Source organism: Felis catus, chromosome C2 (genome assembly GCF_018350175.1).
Source record: "Felis catus isolate Fca126 chromosome C2, F.catus_Fca126_mat1.0, whole genome shotgun sequence".
Taxonomy (NCBI): Eukaryota; Metazoa; Chordata; class Mammalia; order Carnivora; family Felidae; genus Felis; species Felis catus.
In genome coordinates this window covers 55,722,254-55,741,899 of record NC_058376.1, presented here as the reverse complement: position 1 = coordinate 55,741,899, position 19,646 = coordinate 55,722,254, and the positions used below count along the sequence as shown (strand labels likewise).

The 19,646-nt window shown below is 38.6% G+C and overlaps 1 long non-coding RNA gene and 1 pseudogene across 4 annotated transcripts in view; both read left to right on the top strand.

The window, feature by feature from the left end:
• The first annotated feature begins 9,158 nt into the window (after window positions 1-9,158).
• LOC123379946 overlaps window positions 9,159-19,646 on the top strand; it is a 55,494-nt gene continuing 45,006 nt past the window's right edge. For 2 of the 4 annotated variants that reach the window (XR_006585038.1, XR_006585037.1), the window contains exon 1: window positions 9,160-9,436. This is a non-coding gene — a long non-coding RNA (uncharacterized LOC123379946). Of the gene's footprint in view, window positions 9,437-19,646 lie in introns of all 4 variants that reach the window. The other 2 variants (XR_006585039.1, XR_006585036.1) reach the window with 2 other exon arrangements.
• Window positions 10,786-12,452, top strand: LOC109491701 (annotated as a pseudogene).

Genomic DNA, 19,646 nt, shown 5'->3' with positions numbered 1-19,646 from the left:
TCATCTGGCTTCCCCAGACTCCAGTCACCCTGTTGCCTCTTACCTGGATCCTCCTCCACCTGTCACCCCCTTTGGAATCATGACTGGTCTGTCTAGTTTACCCAGGTTAGGTTTCAGTGTTTCCCTGGATGCTGCCTCTCAGATTTTGAATCTCTGTTCCATGCACTTTACCCGATGCTCATGCTATGTCCTCCCAAGTGGACCCCAGGGCTTAGGTGGAGAGATGACAGTGGTACCCCCTTCCCTTTCCAAGGCATAGCTTTATCTGTAAGAAGGGCAGGCCGGCCCACATAGCACACCTTTGTCAGCTTCTTAGGAAAAAGGGTTAGTGGGTACAGAGAATGTGAAGATAATAGTTGCTTGTCATAAGAAAACAGATGATAAAATAGTAACTACTTTATAGTTTTGCTGAGGGCTGTGCTAAGAAGGGGGAAAGCCTGAATTTCAGGTACAAAGGAATTTAGCTTAATTCAAGGTTAGGTGAGATAGGAAAAAAGAAAAGAGCTCAAAAAAACAGAACCACTTCCTTTCCTTCAAGTCTCCATCTCTCAAGGTCAGTCTCCCCAAAGTCATGTTCCTTCTCCATGCTTTCCTCTGCAGCTTATCGTCATGAGCCTGGTCCAGGAAATAGTCCTAATCTACATACGAAGTCATGTTATTTTAACGAACTGAATATTTTAAACTAAATTTCTTCTTCCTTCAGATGATAAGCTTTAAGCAGAGCCTACTGCCCCATGATTTTTTTTTTAATTGTGCAGATACTTTTTTTTTTTGTATTTAATTAGAATTCCATGTGTTTCTCCCCAATGATTTTACAGTAAAATTTCAAGTAAGGGATTTTATGACAAGTAGGGCCTAGTGTGTGAAGAACCTCAACAACTTTAGTTAATGTCTGAGACTCTCACTCCCATTTACCAAAGGGCGGTGGTCCAATCAGAATTATAACCATCTACTGTTCCTACAATGCCTTGATGCTTTGAAGGAAAGGCACTATTTTAAAAAGAGACAAAGATGGAAGGTATTAAAATATTTGATAATCTTAACCTTATGAAAAAGATTCCTCCCCCCCCCCCCTTAAAAAGAGACTAAAATCATATTACATCTCTCTGTAGATTTGAAGATACATCAGGAAGATGGCCTGCTTCTTTGGTCCAAAATCTTGAGACAAAAAAGGAAGAGAGAGTCGAAAAGAGATGAATGGCAGCTGGTCCAAGATAAGAACAAGCTCTAGTGTGATTTCTCTCCCTTCTCCTCATGTCAGTGGCTGGTGACCAGCTGCTGCTTCAATTAAGCCTTGGCTCTTTCTGGCAGGGACACAGAATATTCCACCTAGAGAAATGTCTGCTGACACAGAACTGCATGTAGATCACAAGGGTAGGTAGTGGGGGCAGGAGAATGGTTTAAGTGGGGCAAATACTTCTTTCATTTTTCTTTCCAAAATGGGTTGGCCCAAAGGTAATGGGGAAATAAATGAGAAAAATGTTTTGTTTAAAATTAAATATATGACTGAGAGGCAAATGAAGAGGCCTAAAGGAAGGGTTCGTGCATTAAAGAAACAACAGGAGTGCTGGAGATAGCCAGCCCGCTCTGCCTACCCCCCACCCCCATTTATATTAGAATAACCTTTAAACATGAAAATGAAATACAGAAGAGTCCTGACATTTAAAACCAAGCTAGGGCCTTATTCTGGCTGAAGAAATGTAAAATCATTAGAACTGTGTGGACAGGGAATAGCTTTTTTAATACTTAGAGTTTGTTTCTGGGGACAGCTGTAGGTAAGCAAAATTGGACATTCAAATTAAACCTGGGAATACCAAGTTTTATCAGCAGAATGACTGACACTGAGAAAAATATTCAGGGAGGCAGAATTGCTTGATGGAGAGACCACGAACTGAGACCACATGTGGATTCCTGGGACCTCCAACAAGCCATGTACCTCTCTAGGCCTTGGCCTCCACAGCTCTCCAAGGAGGGGACCAATCTCTGAGGTCCCTTCCACCTCTGTTTTTTTAATGGTTCCACAAAACCTTCACAATGTGGGGAATAACACCTCAGTACCTCAAAAAAGATTATTAGCTAGTTAGAAACAAGGGAAAAAATTGTTTGTATTGCTTGTATTTGATACAAATTGAATGAAGCTCAGATTTTTTTTTTTCTACTCATGGCCAGTGAGTTTCAGGTTGCTACCTATAGGCTCTATGTTGTCTCCTGTTGTTACTTGTTGTCCCTACCCCTTATTCTGAGTGGTTCTACCTTATTCTAGGTAGGCTAGTGATAGGCTGCCTACCTAGAAGTCACCTGAAAGTCTTTTTCAAAAAAAAAAAAATGTATATTCCTGATGCTCCTGTGATTCTAATGCATGACCCAGTATGAAAACTATAGCTGTTGTCATCTCCTCTATGAGAGATCCCTCTCTATGATCACTATGAAAGGCCAGTATCCATCTATATCCTTTCTCCTAGCATTGACATTTTGAGTTCCTTACAGTTACACAGTCAGGCATGATTCATTTGTAAGATATAGCAAAAAGATCACAGACTTGCATGCCTGCACGCTAATTTAAATCCTGCCTCCAACACTCACTCACGGTGCTACCCTTGATAAATCATTTACTCGAGTAAGTCTGAGTTTCCACACGACATGACATGAGATAACACACGTGAGCACCCAGCACAGTGCCTGGCATGTTACATACTTAGTACATGTTTGTTCCTCTAACCTTTAAAATTCTTAAAGGTTTAGATACATGGAGCTAAGGTTACTCCTTAGGGCCTAGTTTCCATTCTGACATAGAGGAAGGCTACATTCTTATCCCAGACACTTCACTCTCTCGGTGCTCAAGTCACGTTTAGTTGGCCCTTCTAATGAGGTCTGAGAAAACAATCATCTAAACTATTATCTCTGAATGGGTGAAATCGTTAAAGTGCCCACAGGGAATGGACTCTCAAACTGTCAGTTATACAGACCTTTAAGATTTTCCCCATGCTCTTAACATGACAATGAGCCCTTATCCATTTTCAGGCAAAAATCCTATAATTAGACTGTACCCTTGGTCTCTGCTCCAGCACATATGTTCATTCTTTCTGCTCAGAATCTTTACATTTCTATAACGTTTACACTTTTAATGAGCATTTTAAGAAATACAATGTAAAAACTATAATATAATATTAGATAATATAAGTCATTAATGTAATCTAGAGATTATGATCATCATTTAATATATAGTATTTAGATCAATATATATGAGAATATCAAGTAAAAATATATCCAAGGGCACCTGGGTGGCTCAGTTGGTTGAACACCCAACTTCGGCTCAAGTCATGATTTCCCAGTTCATGGATTTGGGCCCCATATTGGGCTTACTACTGTCAGCTGGGAGCCGGCTTTGGATTTTCTGTCCCCCCTCTCTCTGCCCTTCCTCCGCTTGTGCATGTGCTCTCTCTCTCTCAAAAATAAGTAAATCTTAAATTGTGTGTGTATATATATATACACACACAATTTAAGGTTTACTTATTTTATAAGTATATATATATATATATATATATATATATATATATATATATATATTATACACACACACACACACACACACACACACATATATCCAGAACTTGACTTCCTTCTCTACCAAATTACCACCCCCACACCACCAGGCTGCTCTAGGTTCCATTGTCTCTCACCTGGATGATTACAACAACCTCCTCACTAGTCTCCCTGCCTCCACGCTTGTCCCTCTGCAATCTGTTCTCCGTAGAGCAGCCAGAGGGATCCAACTAACACATGAGGGCATCATGTCATTCCAAACCCCATGTGGAGTGGTCTTCAGATTCTTACATAATCTGTCCCTCTCCTCTCCCTTTATCTTTCTCACTTCATCCGCTGTCACTTTCTTGCTGTTCTGTCTGCCTGGGATCTGTTGCTCAATTGTCACCTTCTCAGTGAGGTCTTCCCCACCACCTATTTAACATTGCAAATGTCCCTTCCCTCCACCCCCACACTCCCTAGGCTCCTTTTCTGCTTAAATTTATCCCATCATGCTATCATCTCCTAACCTGCTATGTTATTGCTTATTTGTGTATGCTTTGCCTCTCTCCATTAGAACACAAATTCCACAGGGCAAAGATTTTTAACATATCTCCAGCACGTAAGACAGAGCTTGGCACACAGCAAGAACTCAACAAATATTTGCTGAATGAACAGAATTACAAAACTTGCCAATGATTATACATCTCAATAGCAATGGAGCCAACAGAGCTCTTCTTACTCTTTTGCAAGTCTTTCTTCCAGCCCATGTATCCCTTCATTATGTCATAAAAGTCATAATGGGAAAATCTGGTTTTTTTACTATCCTTCAAATTAGTTTCCACAGGAACTCATATAATCCAACTGATGCTGCCATTTAAAAAATGCTTTTGAAATTGGCTTTTAAGCAGTTTCTTGATCACACGAGAAAATCATAATGTTATCATCATATTATCATCACAGCTGGCTGATGGTTTTGTTTTTTGGTTTGTCCATTTTTTTAACCTAAATGATATTTGTTTATCTATACCGTGGTTACTTGACTTGACTACAAATGGTTTCTGGTTCTTTTCAGAATTCAAAATATATTCTCAAAGAGTAGAATGATATGCCATCACTGAGAGCAAAATGGTTCTCAACATACAAAAAAATACTTAAAAATCTAAAAACAAATAATAAAAACGAACTAACAAAACCCCCCCCCCTAAACTATTGTATCAAAACTTAAAGGCAAACAATAAGTTGAATTTATTTGTACAAGTGTGCCAAAGGACTAACACTATAAAATATGAAAGTTCAGATGAATTTACAAGAAAAACACTAAGACTCCAAAGATGAGGAAGTGATCAGGATAGAAAATTTGCCAAGGTTCAAGTACAACTGATTACTGATTAACAAACACCAGAAAGAATTTTCAGTCACAGCTAACAGGAAAAAAAAAAAAAAAGAAAAAAAAACCCCACAAATTAAAACAAAACCGAGAAACAATTCCGTATATCAAATTTAAATTTTCTTTCAAAACTCAGTCATAAGATGGTAATATTAGGGGAAGTGGAATAACAGATACAAGACAATTCTTTTATTTTTGTAACTTTTCTGCACATTTAAAATTAGTTTAAAAGATTAAAAAAAAAGAATAGATGCTTTGTTGTGTTTAATTGCTCTGTTTGTTTCTGCATGGATTCCATATTCCTGTCATTATTACAGCATTACAATAGTCTTGATAATTGGTATCTGCCTTCTTTGCAATTGTCTCAGCTATTCCTGACCCTCGACATTCCCATACAAAATGTAAAAACAGCTTGTTAATTTCTGCAAAATCACTGCTTGGATTTTCCACTAGAATTACAATGAATTTATAGGCCAGTTTGGGGGAGAATTAACCATGAAAAATAGGGTCTGTACCAATAACATATTGTGTATATATCTTCCTCTGTTAATGCTCCCCCAGCAACTCTCCCAGGTCCCGTATATCAGGCAAAGCTGCGCCTGATCAGAGCTTGGATTCCTCCAGATTTACTGTCTTGTCTGATGGGCATGCACACTATTTTCCCACTTGGAGTATTCCCTTCTGATAAAATTTTAATCTGGTGTGGAAAATAAAGCTTATCTTCCTGTCTTCTAAACCAAGTCCCATTTTAGCAGGTGTGTGTATCATGGTTTAGAGTAAATTGATGACTCTGCTTATACCAGTTTAGGAGTAGAGGATGTGGGTTAATACCAATGTAGTAAATAGCAGAAACCTAGCTCAAAATAGTTTAAGCTGAAAAGGCAATCTACTCTTCACATAAACATGCAGGCAGCTAAATACAGGGCTCAAAGGATGTTATCAGCTCTCTGGATCTCTTATCTCTGCTTGTCTCTGTACATCCCCCATACATTCCCTGAGGCTGGGATAGATGGCCACAAATTAATCTCTGCTAAGTTATTCTTCCGATTCTCCATTCCAAAGAAAGAGGGTCTTTCTCTCCCCCCACCCCTTTTCCCCCTAGCACCCATATATCAAATCTAAGGGAAGATTGACTTTCTTCCTTGGGTCATTTCCTGAATCAGTCACTGTGGCCAGGTGGATCGCAGGGCTTGGCTAACCCTTTTTCAATTGGTGTATATTAAGGGACAGGCAGTGTGGGGTTGGTGGGGGGACCATCGTCAGTGTCATCTGAGTCTTGAGAATGGGTTCCCTACAGTGTGATTACTGGATCATAGGGTAGTTCTGTTTTTAATTTTTTGAGGAACCGCCATATGGTCTTCCACAGTGGCTGCACCAATTTGCATTCCCACCTATAGTACACAAGTATTCCTTTTTCTCTACATCCTAGACAACACGTTGTTTCTTGAGTTTTTGATTTTCGCCATTCTGACAGGTATAAGGTGGTATCTCACCGTGGTTGTGATTTGCATTTCCCGAATTATGGTTGATGTTGAACATCTTTTCATGTGTCTGTTGGCTAGATATTTACCCAGAGAATATGAAAACACTAATTTGAAGGGATACACTCACCCCTATGTTTATTGCATCATTGTTTACAATGGTCAAATTATGGAAGCAGCCCAAGTGTCTATCGATAGATGAATGGATAAAGAAGATGTGGTATAGGTGTGTGTGTGTGTGTGTGTGTGTGTATATATATATATATATATATATATATTATTCAGTCATAAGAAAGAATGAAAACTTGCCATTTGTAATAACATGGATGGATCTAGAAAGTCTAATGTTAAGCAAAATTATGCCACTTGGAGAAAGACAGTTACCATGTCATTTAACTCATATGTGGACTTTAAGAAACAAAAGAAATGAACAAAGTAAAAAAAAAGAGAGAGAGAGAGACAAACCTAGAAACAGATCCTTCCCTATAGAGAAAAAACACATGGTTACTAGAGGTGAGGTGGGTGGGGGATGGATGAATAGGTGAAGGGAATTAAGAGTACACTTATTGTGAGCACTGAATAATATATGGAGTTGTTGAATCACTATAGTGTACATCTAAAACTAATATAACACTGTATGTTAACTACACTAAAAAAAAAAAAAAAAAGAATGGGTTCCACTTAGCAGAGAGGAGTTCTGTTTCCAGTAGGGAAGAAAAGCTGGATAGACAAGAATAACATGTCACTGAAGTTACAAAAGTACTGGGCCTTATTTCATCCACCTGTAGCAGTGTCCAACTGTTTGTCCTTTAGACAACCACTTAGGACACTTAGGTGTCCTTTAGACACCTAAATGACAAAGTAAGATAAAACACCTTTTGGGGCACTGGGGTGGCTCAGTCGGTTAAGCATCTGACTTCGGCTCAGGTCATGAGCTCATGGCTTGTGGGTTCGAGCCCCGCATCAGGCTTTGTGCTGACAGCTGAGTCTGGAGCCTGTTTCGGATTCTGTGTCTCCATCTGTCTCTGCCCCTTCCCTGCTCATGCTCTGTCTCTGTCTCTCTCATAGAAATAAATAAACATTAAAAAAATTTTAAAAAAGATAAAACACCTTTGATTTAGTATTATAGAAACAAAAAATTGCAGGATTTATGCAAACTTCAAGCACTGTCTGAAAAATAAGAAAAGTTTAAATATAGTCTAAAAACACTGTAGAAATTCTTTGCTATTTAGGATTTTAATCTGTAAGTGTTTAGGACCACTTCCATTGCAGATGTGATCCCCATAAGACTTCAGCACGCACTTTCCCATTGCTGGCTGAAGAATGTACTCCTAGTGGGTTACCAATAACCACTGCTCTAGGCACTGGGCAGACCCTCAATTTCCTTTCATCACTTTGGTAACCACAACCAGGTTGCAAATTAGAATCTCCTGGGAAGCTGTTTAAAATTCCCACGCCCAGGCTCCAACCAAGGCCAGGTGAATTAAAATCTCTGGGACTGGGACACAGGCTTCAGTAGTTTTAAAGCTCTCCAGGTGATTCCAATGTGCAGCCAAGGTTAGCTGATTCAGGGGATGGACGGGCTGCATGCTGACTCCTACACAGGCCTTGCTTCACCACTGGGGTCTTGAAACAGAAAGAACTAAGAGTTAATCATGACCTTACAGAAAACGGACAAGAAGGTAGCTCTGCCTGTGTTGGTTGTAGGGCATGAATTCCAAAGAAGTTCATGGACTAGATTGAATTATTTATGGTATTCATGGTATATTTTAAAAATAGAAAAAAATTATACAAATCTAGGTTTTTATCTTCTCTTGAAAGGTTGGAACATTGGGGAAATATTAGGCAACATTCGGTCGGCTGCTGTTGAATAGCAGCTGCCCCCTCTAGGCAAGAAATGCAATTTTTGGTTTGTCCTGGTTTTCACCACTCGGTGAATATGTGCAGTTTCACTAATCGAAACAATCTGTCTAGCCTTTCTGGGCATTTGAGTTTACAGCCACTTCTAGGTGCTAAACATCCCTGCAACCTGGGCAAAAATAAGCCTCTTTCGAATATAGCCTAATTCATTACATTGGGTCTCCATTGGGATAAAGGCTTTTGCAGTAAAAAAAAAAAAAAAAAAAAAAAAAGTATTAACAACTCATTAACAAATTGACAAGGTGTTTACTATCCTGAGCTTTTCCCCTGCACGGAAATCTTTCAAGTGACTGTCAGAATAGGTCAGAGAAATGCTAGGTTCCATATAGATAGAGAGATATGTTGATGCATATATACTTGTAGATGTAGATACAGATACATCGCCCCTTTAAGAAGTCTTCCCATGACTATCAAAGGGCCATAAAAGGGGCACACACAGATTTCAGGGTTTCTCTTCTCTACCAAGGAAAAATTAATACCTTGAAGGCAAATTGATTCAATTCACTGTAATTCTGCAACAACAAGTAATGGCACTTGTATAGGACATTCCAATTACAAAAAAACCTCTACACTTATCATCTATTTGATTACCATAGAAGCTATGTGAAGAAGACTATATTATGACTTGTGATAGAATGACTTATAAAAAATAAATATTTAGCCATTCAGATGACCCAAATATATTTCTCAGATATATTTGGTCTTCATTCACAGTTCCTGAAAATGCTTCAGAGCCACAAAGGTGAAATGGAGGTCTTTCTATTAATAAAGGCAACTTTTAGATCCCACACAAGGGGGTGGGGAGCTCATTGCCAGGGGCATTAACCATATGATTAAACCATATGATTTTAGTCCCTCCCCCCACACACATCCGGGAGGGGAGGGGCTGGAGATTGAATCAGCCAATAGCCAGTGCCTTAGTCAATCATGACTATTTAAGGAAGCCTCCATAAAAAAACAAGAAGGCAACGTTTAGGCCCTTTTAAGGAGACCTTCATGCTTGAGGAACCATAATTCTCCCACGTGCCACCAAGCTGGGCCCTAAATTCCACAAGGACAGAGCTTCCTTTGTTCGCATGCTTACCCTGTGTATCTCTTCATCTGGCAGTTGAAACTGGTAAATGTAAGTTTTTCCCCGAGTTCTGGAGTGATTGTTGAAATCTCCCACCTGTTGTCAGTCAAGTAAAAAGCTGGGGTGGCTTGCAACTGGGATCTAAATGGGGGCGGGGTGGCCTTGTAGGAGGAAACCTGTGGAATCTGATGCTATCTTTAGCTAGATAGCATCAGAATTGAGTTGAATTTTAAAATGCATCTATATGAAGGAGGAATGCTGAGAAAAGGGAAACTAAGCATAAGAACGATACTTTGGTATAAACTTGGAATAATAGTTATAACACATTTTTTTTTCAAGTTCCTGCCCTTCTTTGGACACTAATCCCTGTAATTAAAATTGTTCTCTCTGTCCATTTAGTTATTTGTAGGTTTATGGTTCTGCCATCTTCTAAGTTAGTCTTACCTATTGTTCTTGTATTCTCAGTCCATTTGGTGAAAAACTTACTACCAGGTAGAGTGAGGGTTCCATTTTATTTGGCTTCCTCAAATAGCTCCAGCATCCCACATTCCATAGCATGATTAAAGGCAATATGGTGTAGTAGAAATTACCTTGATTTGAAGTCAAAAGACTTCAGTTTTATTCCTAGCCCTGCCCCCTACCACGTGGCCTCAAAAAGGCAAAGTAAATAACAAATATGAAATTAGCAAAACCGATAAATGCAACTTTCTGTGGCCCCCTGGACATGCCTATACTCCGGAAATACCAACCTCACCAAATATCCTCCTATTTTAGCTTTTGCAGCTTATTCCCATACTTCTTTCCCTAGCCCTTAACTGTAAGAGAATAAATATTAAGTACAGTAGAAGTATGCATCAGGGACCAACCAGGTGTGGACAAAGACGTGTGTATACCCGTTTTGGTGATGTGTTTTAGTTGAAACAGCCAGGCTCTGAGGCAGGACACTACTCGCCAATGTGCGGTGACTTCAAGTGACTACAGGTGATTTTTACAAGGAGTGCATTTAGTCTGTTCTGCTCCAGTGAGCAGTTCATCAGACTTGAGCTGCCTGTGAGAATTGGGCTATGACTTAGTGGAAACTTTGTATAAAATCAACAACATCCTTGCTGAATCCTGACACCTAGATGATGTTTACCAGGAGAATTCTTAAGTTGATTGGGCTGTATGTTTTTGTTGTCACTTCTACAGGTTTATATTTTGAATTTCTTTTGCTTCCAGTTAAGTGACTTAAGTAATTTTTCCTCTCCCAAGGGGAAGAGATTTTTTTTTAATATTTATTTTTGGGAGAGCACAAGCAGGGGAGGGGCAGAGAGAGGGGGACAGAGGATCTGAAGCAGGCTCCATGCTGACAGCAGTGAACCCAATGTGGGGCTTGACCTCATGAACCTTGAGATCGTGACCTGAAGCGAAAATGGACACTCAACCGACTGAGCCACCCAGTTGCCCCAAGAGATTCTTGTTTTAGATGTGAAAGTTCTGAGTTAGTACTTCCTGTCTCATATTGACTGGTATCACAAAAAGTGAACCTACATAGAGGGCCACTACTACATGTTGCTGCAAACTCTAGGGAGTGCGTACACGTGTATATAAAATGTGTGTACATATATATGACTCTTGGTCCACACTGTCAGGTGTGTAGGGAGTGTAACATCATTTTTCTGTAACTGAACTTGAATTCCATTTGAGATTGCCATTCTTCTGGTCATAGAAATGTAATCTCAATGTATGAGCTCTTTTCCATCCTCTTTTTCACCTGTCTAGAAACTTAATGGGTGCCAATGTAGAAGAGGATGGAATCCGGTGTGTATTGTCATATATCAACTTTACTTTTGTAGTGATCAGGGATAATCATCAAAATACATTAAAAATATCTAAAAATCAAAATGGCACAGGCACAAACAATCAAAATGGATGTCTACGGTAATTAGTACAAGTGAACAGTCCATGCTGTTGACCTTGTCCTTCTGGTCTTCAACTGTTGGTTCACTCAAGTCACAGCTATGTCTTTTTATCCCTATAGAAAGGCATCTTCAAGTTTCTGTGCCACATCCAAGTGCTTCCTACGAGCATTAAATATATTATACTATTTTCATCCCACTTTTGCCCACGGAAACTATGTTTTCTCTACTGCTCCTTAGGACATGGGGGAAAGTATGAACTTTGTATCTTCCTGGATTCTACTCCAGAGCTGGATGTGGGGTGGGGATTGATGTCAGAGGGTTGCACTCCTCTTGATTTCCACTTATTATAAAGGTTTAAGTTGTGTTTCGACCAGGTTAGGGTAGGGATCAGGTACCTGAAATGGTCAGAAAAATAGATAATTTTCAGAAATTTTAGCTTTCAGCTTTATTATTTTATATTTTCTCCTCGCCAAAGATCTAAAGAATATTTAATAGGGGGCACTGTAGCCTGGCTTTTCGTATGCATTCCCAAATATTCCCCGAATTTTGTTTAGGACAAAATTTTTATGGTCTGAGTCCTTCAAGCATCTTTGTCTTGGTTTTTGACAATCAGGGGTCATTTTTCTACTCCTGTTTTGTCATTTTGTACCCACTGAGACAACACATGTTGCCCATTAAAAAGGAGAATGTTCACAGCATAATGAAGAGTATCAGGAATAGGTGCCTTGTCTTCTCGCCTCTTTGGTCTCAGCCACAGAAACAAGATGACAAAGGGGACATCATCATTTGGAAAGTGTCACAATAAGACACACACATTGTGCTTCTGCTGTGACTCTAAGGCCCACCACCTTCAGAAGCAGGCCTGTGGAAAATGTGGCTGTCCTATCCAGTGGAAGAGAAAGTGTAACCAGAGCACCAAGGCTAAAAGACGAAATAGCACTGGGACTGGTTGAATGAGGCATCTAAAAGTTTTACACTGCAGATTCAGGCCTGGACTCCATGAAGGAACAACACATCAACCCAAGATGGCAGCAGTTGAGGCATCGAGTTCATCTTAAGGATTTCAGCGATTAGTCACACAATAAATGTTCTGGTTAAGATCGATAGATAGGGGCGCCTGGGTGGCTCAGTCGGTTAAGCGGCTGACTTCACTCAGGTCATGATCTCACAGTCCGTGAGTTTGAGCCCCGCGTCGGGCTTTGTGCTGACAGCTCAGAGCCTGGAGCCTGTTTCGGATTCTGTGTCTCCCTCTCTCTGACCCTCCCCCATTCATGCTCTGTCTCTCTCTGTCTCAAAAATAAACGTTAAAAAAATTAAAAAAAAAAAGATCGATAGATATATATCTATATCTATATATTGAGAATGGCAAACATACTGGCTACTGTGTATTTAACTATCCACCATATATGCTTCAGACATCTGATCTGTCTGTCAAGTCTATACATGGACATCTCAAGCACAAGAACAGTCTTTCTTCTTGAAAGCCCACCCAGTCTTTGGATCACAGTATTAGGAAATTATTTGTTATAATGGTCTGAAATTTGTCTCTATGTAACTTACCTAAGAATATTAAAGAGAATGGAAAACAACCAGTCACTTCTGTATTATCACTTCTCTCCAGGCCTTGCTTCAGGTATTGTGTTTTGTTCACCACCTTATATCCCAAAGGCAAGAGCACACACCAGTATGTAGAATGGAAAGTTGGTTTTTTGGAAACACAGTGTTTTGTGTAGCTGTTCTGCCATCCAAATTCCTGCTAAAATTCCTGATTAGCAGTCTGGGCAACTAGCTTTTGATCAGTATGCTTTATCTTCCAGGGAAAGGATTTCAAGCCCAGTGGCACATGTTGGAGAGAGGTAATACATTGGTCATTGGGATTGGAAACCCTCCCCAGGTCATTAACATAAGGCTCTGTGAGCTGTATGTTGTCCTGCTCTGTCCAAGGCTCAAGCCTCTTTCACACTGTACTTCCCCTGTGCTTTCACCATATTGGACACTTTGTCTTTTCAATTTCTCTTCACCCACCATGCTTCCTTGGGACATAGGCCTTTGCTCTGCTGAATGCACTCCTAGAAAAGATTTTTCTTCTCCTCTATACCCAGTGTTACCCTTCAGGTTTTAGCTCAAATGATATGTCCTTATGATATGTCCTTGGGAAACTTCCCCAAGTTCTTTAATGAAATCCTTTGTTTGTTTGTCTTTTTTCTTTTTAGAGTCACTGATTTACACTTCTTTGTATGATTATTTACTTCCTTTATTCTCTCCCTATTTTTTTTAAAGTTTATTTATGTATTTTGAGAGTTGGAGAGGGAGGGGCAGAGAGAGAGAGGGAGAGAGAGAGTCCCAAGCAGGCTCTACACTGTCAGCACAGAGCCTGATGCCAGGCTTGAACTCACAAACTGTGAGATCATGACCTGAGCCAAAATCAAGGGTTGGACGCTTAATCAATTGAGCCACCCAAGCACCCCTACTCTCTCCTTATGGTCTATCATCCAGCTGGAACATGGTAGTCACTGCACAGATAGTTTTTGAATGAATGAATGAATGAAAAGTCCATACCTGTATGTAAACTTAGACCTGGGCCCATGTACTGGGTATGTCTTTCTCTACTCTCTCCTGCCTCTTTTCATCTCCATGTTTCTTTTTCCTCTTTAATTGCAGTGCCTGCTTCTAGCAAGCACTGGAATCAAATAAATGGTTAAATGTGTGTATTTTTTCTTAAGGTCAGTTACAGGCTGTGGTGATGATGATTCTATGACATCACCCAGACCTTGTCTGATGAGCAACAGGAATCTATGGAGCAATGCTGTTTCCCAGGGTTTGAATCAATGGTTGGGGCAGAGGCATTACAGAAAAAAAGATAGGGTGGGGTGGAAAAGAAAGAAATCCAGTGCCATTTTTTCTCCAAATGTCATTTATATTGCTTTGCAATATTTACAATACATCTTGTCATTAATTCCACCAATTAAGGGAGGAAATGGCAGAATGTTCTCAAAAAGTTTATAATAACAAACTCTGTTCTTGTTCATACTTCAGATTAGATGTCATTTCAAATCCCTTAATTTACAACTTCCCTTCAGATACAGCCCACTAGATTACATAAAACCTCGCTGAAATACATCTTCGTTTTTCATGGAAATCAGATACGGTAATTTGAACATCGAAGGTAGGCTTAAACTGATTCTTGATTGTATTTTTATAAGTGGTGATATTTTCTCAGTATAATTTTGTTTTTACCACACACTTAGAAACCCTACTAAGAACTAATATCCAGGAAATATTTTTTCTGATCAGTTGCCTCTTTAGAAAGGTATGATTCGATACTCACCTGGCACAATTTTAAATGCTAATCTTGTTATATTGGTCACAAAAATGAAACAAAAGAAAACAAATTTAAGCTTGAAAAATGATGGCAATTTGAATATGAACTGTTTGCTATAATTAAAGGTGATAAAGGTAAGAAGTAAGAAACGTTTACAGGAAGATGACTTTAAGTTTAAAACACAGGTTTATTTAAAAACAAAAATGAGGCAGAGACTTATGATGCAGACATGTTGTTTATGATAGCCCAATCTGTATTACCAAGAACCCACATACAAGTATGGATATGGAAAACTGTCTGCAAATAATTCAATTACACAAAGCAAATTGAAAAGGCATAAAATCACCATCTGAAGAATTGGGCACTTTAATCTTTTTCCGGTACTGTTTATTTGGAGGAAAGTCTGTTTTGATGGGTTTCTATTTTTGTTAAGCAAAAAAAATATGAAACATAAAGAAGCAATGGCATTTTGTTCAGTGATAATTCGAGAAGGACACTGTTGAAAGCAAAACACTTTGACTTTGAAATATTGTTTCCATTATGTGGGTTTTTCCTGAAGTAATCTGTAAAGACAGTTTGTGATCCAATCATGAATTCTAAGGACCTAAATGCACTGTTCCTCTTAAAAAAAAAAAAACCTGTCCTCTAGTTCATTATGAGGTGAGTTAGGACAGGTGATCAAGGTTAAGACCAGAAGTAGGAGAGTGGGCTTTTAGAGGCAAGGACAGTGGAAAGATGGGAGGAAACACCGATAATCAAGACCGTTGCATAAGAAATACAATTCCTGGGAGCTCCTGAGTGGCTCAATTGGTTAAGCAGCTGACTTTGGCTCAGGTCATGATCTTGCAGTTCATGGGTTTGAGCCCCACATTGGGGTCTGTGCTGACAGCTCAGAGCCTGGAGCCTGCTTCAGATTCTGTGTCTCCCTCTGTTGTCTCCTGCCACTTCCACACTCCTGCTCTGTTTCTCTCTCTCAAAATTAAAAAAAAAAAAAAAATTAAAAAAGTAATGAGAAAGAAATGCAATTCCTACATTAAAAACTAAATTGCTATTGTTTCTTCCTGTTGTTTGCTCCCACCTTTCCTGTTTTGAAAAAAAAAAAAGTGAAGCTTTGCATTAGCAGTGAATATCTAACATAATTAACATATCACAGTTCAATGACCTCTCTGTAAAATAATTGGTGTTCACACAAATGAAAATAAGTAACTCTCTGCACTGCCCTCTGTTCTGAATGAAGTTAGGAAATGTATCATTTTTTCTGTATAGGTCAAGACTGCCCATTAAAACACGTACTCTCTGCTTGATTTCTATTTTTGAAAATTATTTAGTATGTTCGACTATATTTTTTAAGGAAGAAACACGTTTCCACAAAGCTGGCCTGGTCACAGCTAGAGTATCTTATATACTGACTGAATGAATAGCAATTTAAAATGCTAAGGTCATATCAAGTGAGAAAAACAGAATGTGTGACTTATTTGGGATCGTGAAACATTAAAATGCAAGTACTATTGTAGGAGATCAATTATTTTCTCTGTGATTGGTTAGGCTGACCTTTTGACTGAAGAAGTCCTGAGGAAAACCAGACTAATGGCCTCGTAGCCTCAAAGAAAAGGAAATCTCTAACCAAATCTAAATTACATGGGCACAAAATTATTTTGCACGATTGCATTATTTCCAACTGAGTAGACATGACTTTCTTTCCTTCGTTTCATTTTTTTAAAACCAGTTCTAGCAGGAATGGGCATCAGACATTACCCCAGGGAGAGCTGGATACCCTTTACACTTATGAAATGAAACAAAATGAGAAAGATGAATCCGCCTTTCTCTAACCACAGTCCCCCCAATATCCATTCCCTACTGTCCAGAGAATTCTCTGGACAGAAAGATGAGTCGATGAGGCTCTGTGTCGTTGGAAAAGTGGAACTAATAAAGTGGGCAGAGACAGAAAGAGTCATCCATTAATTTGTTTTTTAATTCATTAAGTATCTATTGTTGACCTATTATCTGTCAGACTCAGAGACATACAGTAAGGTGTCAAAGTTAGTAAGACAGATATGGACCATGCCCTCTTGGGGTTTACAAGCCAGTGGGAGTTATTAAGCAAATAAATTACAAGTATATAACTATAACTCTTAACAAAGAATATGAAAGAGAGGAAGGCCAGTTCAGCTCAGGGTTTTATTAACAATGGTAATTTAGTTACTTGTTTGGTGGACATGAAGAATATTGGCCATTTTCAGAATATATTTTTGAGATCTTGGAAAACGAATATGTCATTGTCTTTCTTGTTTATCTAAAGGCTATGTGGTTGGATTGGTGCAAAAGGAAGTGGAATTCTGTAAGTTTGACACTGTCTGGAACAAAATAAAAATTTTTAGAAAGAAAATATTTACATTTTATTTTTACTTGATTATGAGTACTTATATTGGCCACAGTACAACTTTTCAATTTGCAATCAAATTGAATACCACCCACCACCACTTCATTTCTCTTTCAATATTGATATTCACATAGTATTTGCTTTTTTTTATTAATTAAACCGTTTTATTTTAAGATCATGATAGATTCACATGCAACTGTACGAAAAATAGAGGTCTTGGGTACCCTTTAGCCAGTTTCCCTAATGGTAACATCTTACAAACCTATAATACAATGTTACAGCCAGGACACTGACATTGATACAGTTATGCTACAGCATATTTATGCCACCATAGGCTCTCTCATCCTGCGCATTTAAGCCCCACCCACTTTTCACCTGCTTCCACCTATTCCTTAACCCTTGGCAACCACTAACCTGTTTTTCATTCCTATAATTTTGCCATTGCAAGAATGTTATGTAAATGGAATCATTCAATATGTAACCTTTGGGAACTGGCTTTTTAAACTCAGCAGAATTCTCTGGAGATTCATTTAGGTTGCTGTATCAGTAGTTGGTTCCTTTAAAAAAAATTTTTTTTTAACGTTTATTTATCTTTGAGACAGAGAGAGACAGAGTGTGAACAGGGGAGGGGCAGAGAGAGAGGGAGACACAGAATCCGAAACAGGCTCCAGGCTCTGAGCTGTCAGCACAGAGCCCGACGTGGGGAGCGAACCCACAGACCGTGAGATCTTGACCTGAGCCGAAGTCCGACGCTTAACCAACTGAGCCACCCAGGCGCCCCAGTTGGTTCCTTTTTATTGCAGAGTAGTATTCCATAGTAGTAAGGATACACCCCGGTTTGTTTGCCTATTCACTCATTGAAGGGCATCTGGGTTATTCCCAGTCTGGGGTGTTTATTAATAAAGATGCTAGCTATAAACATTCCTGTATAAGTCTGGGATAAATGCCCAGGAGCGATTGATGGGTTATATGGTAACTACACGTTTAGTTTTTAAAGAACTTAAAAAACTATTTTCCAGAGTAGCTGTACCAGTTTACATTGCCAACAGCCATGTGTAAGCAATCCAGTTTTTCCACATCCTCATCAGCATTTGGTGTTGACGCTATTTTTAAAATTTTATCCATTCTGATAGGTATGTAGCAATATCTCATTATGGTTTTAATTTGCATTTCCCTAATGACTAATGATTGGATATCTTTTCATGTGCTTACTTGCTAGTTGTAGATCTTGTTTGTGAAATGTCTTTAGTCCATTTTCCAACTGAATTTTAACAGTTGACTTCTGAGAATTCTTTTTTTTTGTCAGGTATGTGTTTTGTAAATATTTTCTCCCTGTCTGTAGTTTATTTTTCCCCATCTTATCAGGAGCTTTCAAAAGCCTACATTTTTAATTTGCTGAAATCTAAGTTATAAATTTTTCCTTTATTAATGGTGCTTTTGGTGTCATCTAAGAACTCTTTGACTAACCTTAGATCCCAAAGATTTTCTGCTTTTTTCCTAAATGTTTTATAATTTTATATGTTACATTTAAGTCTGTGATCTATTTGGAGTTAATTTTTTATAGTGGCTATAAGACTTAGGTCAAGGTTTGTTTGTCTATTTGCCTCTGCATGTTTATTTGCTCCAGCACCTTTAGTTGAAAAGAATAACTTTCCTTTTAGTTGCTTTTGCAACTTTGTCAAAAATCAGCCAGGCATATTTGTGTGAATCTATTTCCAGGCTCCCCATTCTGCTCCACTGCTGTGTGCCCATCACACAACAATAACCACACAACTTTAGTTACTTTAGCTATGTAAGTTACAAAATTGGCAGCCTGATTACATTTTATTCATCTCTTTTCAAAATTATTTTAGTTATGTGTTTCCACATAAATTTTAGAATAATTTGTGTTTATATCTAAAAAAAGATGTTTCAGGGATCTGGATTCCCCTCATGACTATGCATGCAAAACCTCAGTAAAAAATTAGCAAATAGAATTCAGCAATATATTAAAGGAATTAGAAGTCATGACCAAGTGTGGTTTATTCCAAGCATATACAAAGTTAGTCCAATATTAAAAAAAATTAATGTCCAATGTAATCCACCATATTAACAGACAAAACAAAAGTCATATGATCATATCAATCAATTCAGAGAAGGCATTTGACAAAATTCAGTATACATTCATGGTACGTATGTCTTTGGGTTCACCCTGTTTGGAGTTCAACCAGCTTCTTGAATGTGTAGGTTTCTTTCTTTTACCAAATTTGGGAAGTTTCTGGGCATTATTTTTTCCAAGTATTTTTTCAGCCCCAGCCTTTTCCTCCTCTCCTTTGGAGACGCCAATGACACTAATGTTGTATCTTCTGTTATGATACCACAGATCTCTGAGGATCTGTTCCGTATTTTTTTTCAGTCTATTCTTCTCTCTTATTTTCAATCTGGGTAATTTCTGTTGTTCAGCCTTCCAATTTGTTGATTATTTTTCCCGTCCTCTCTATTCTGCTGTTGAGCCCATCCACTGGGATTTCATTTTGAGGTTTGTATTTTTTCAGTCATAAAATTTCCCTTTGATTCTTCATATCTTTTATTTCTTTGCTGAGACTTTCTGTTTTTTCATTTGCCTTAAGCATGTTCATAATTGCTCGCTGAAGCTTTTTTTAATCATGATTGCTTTAA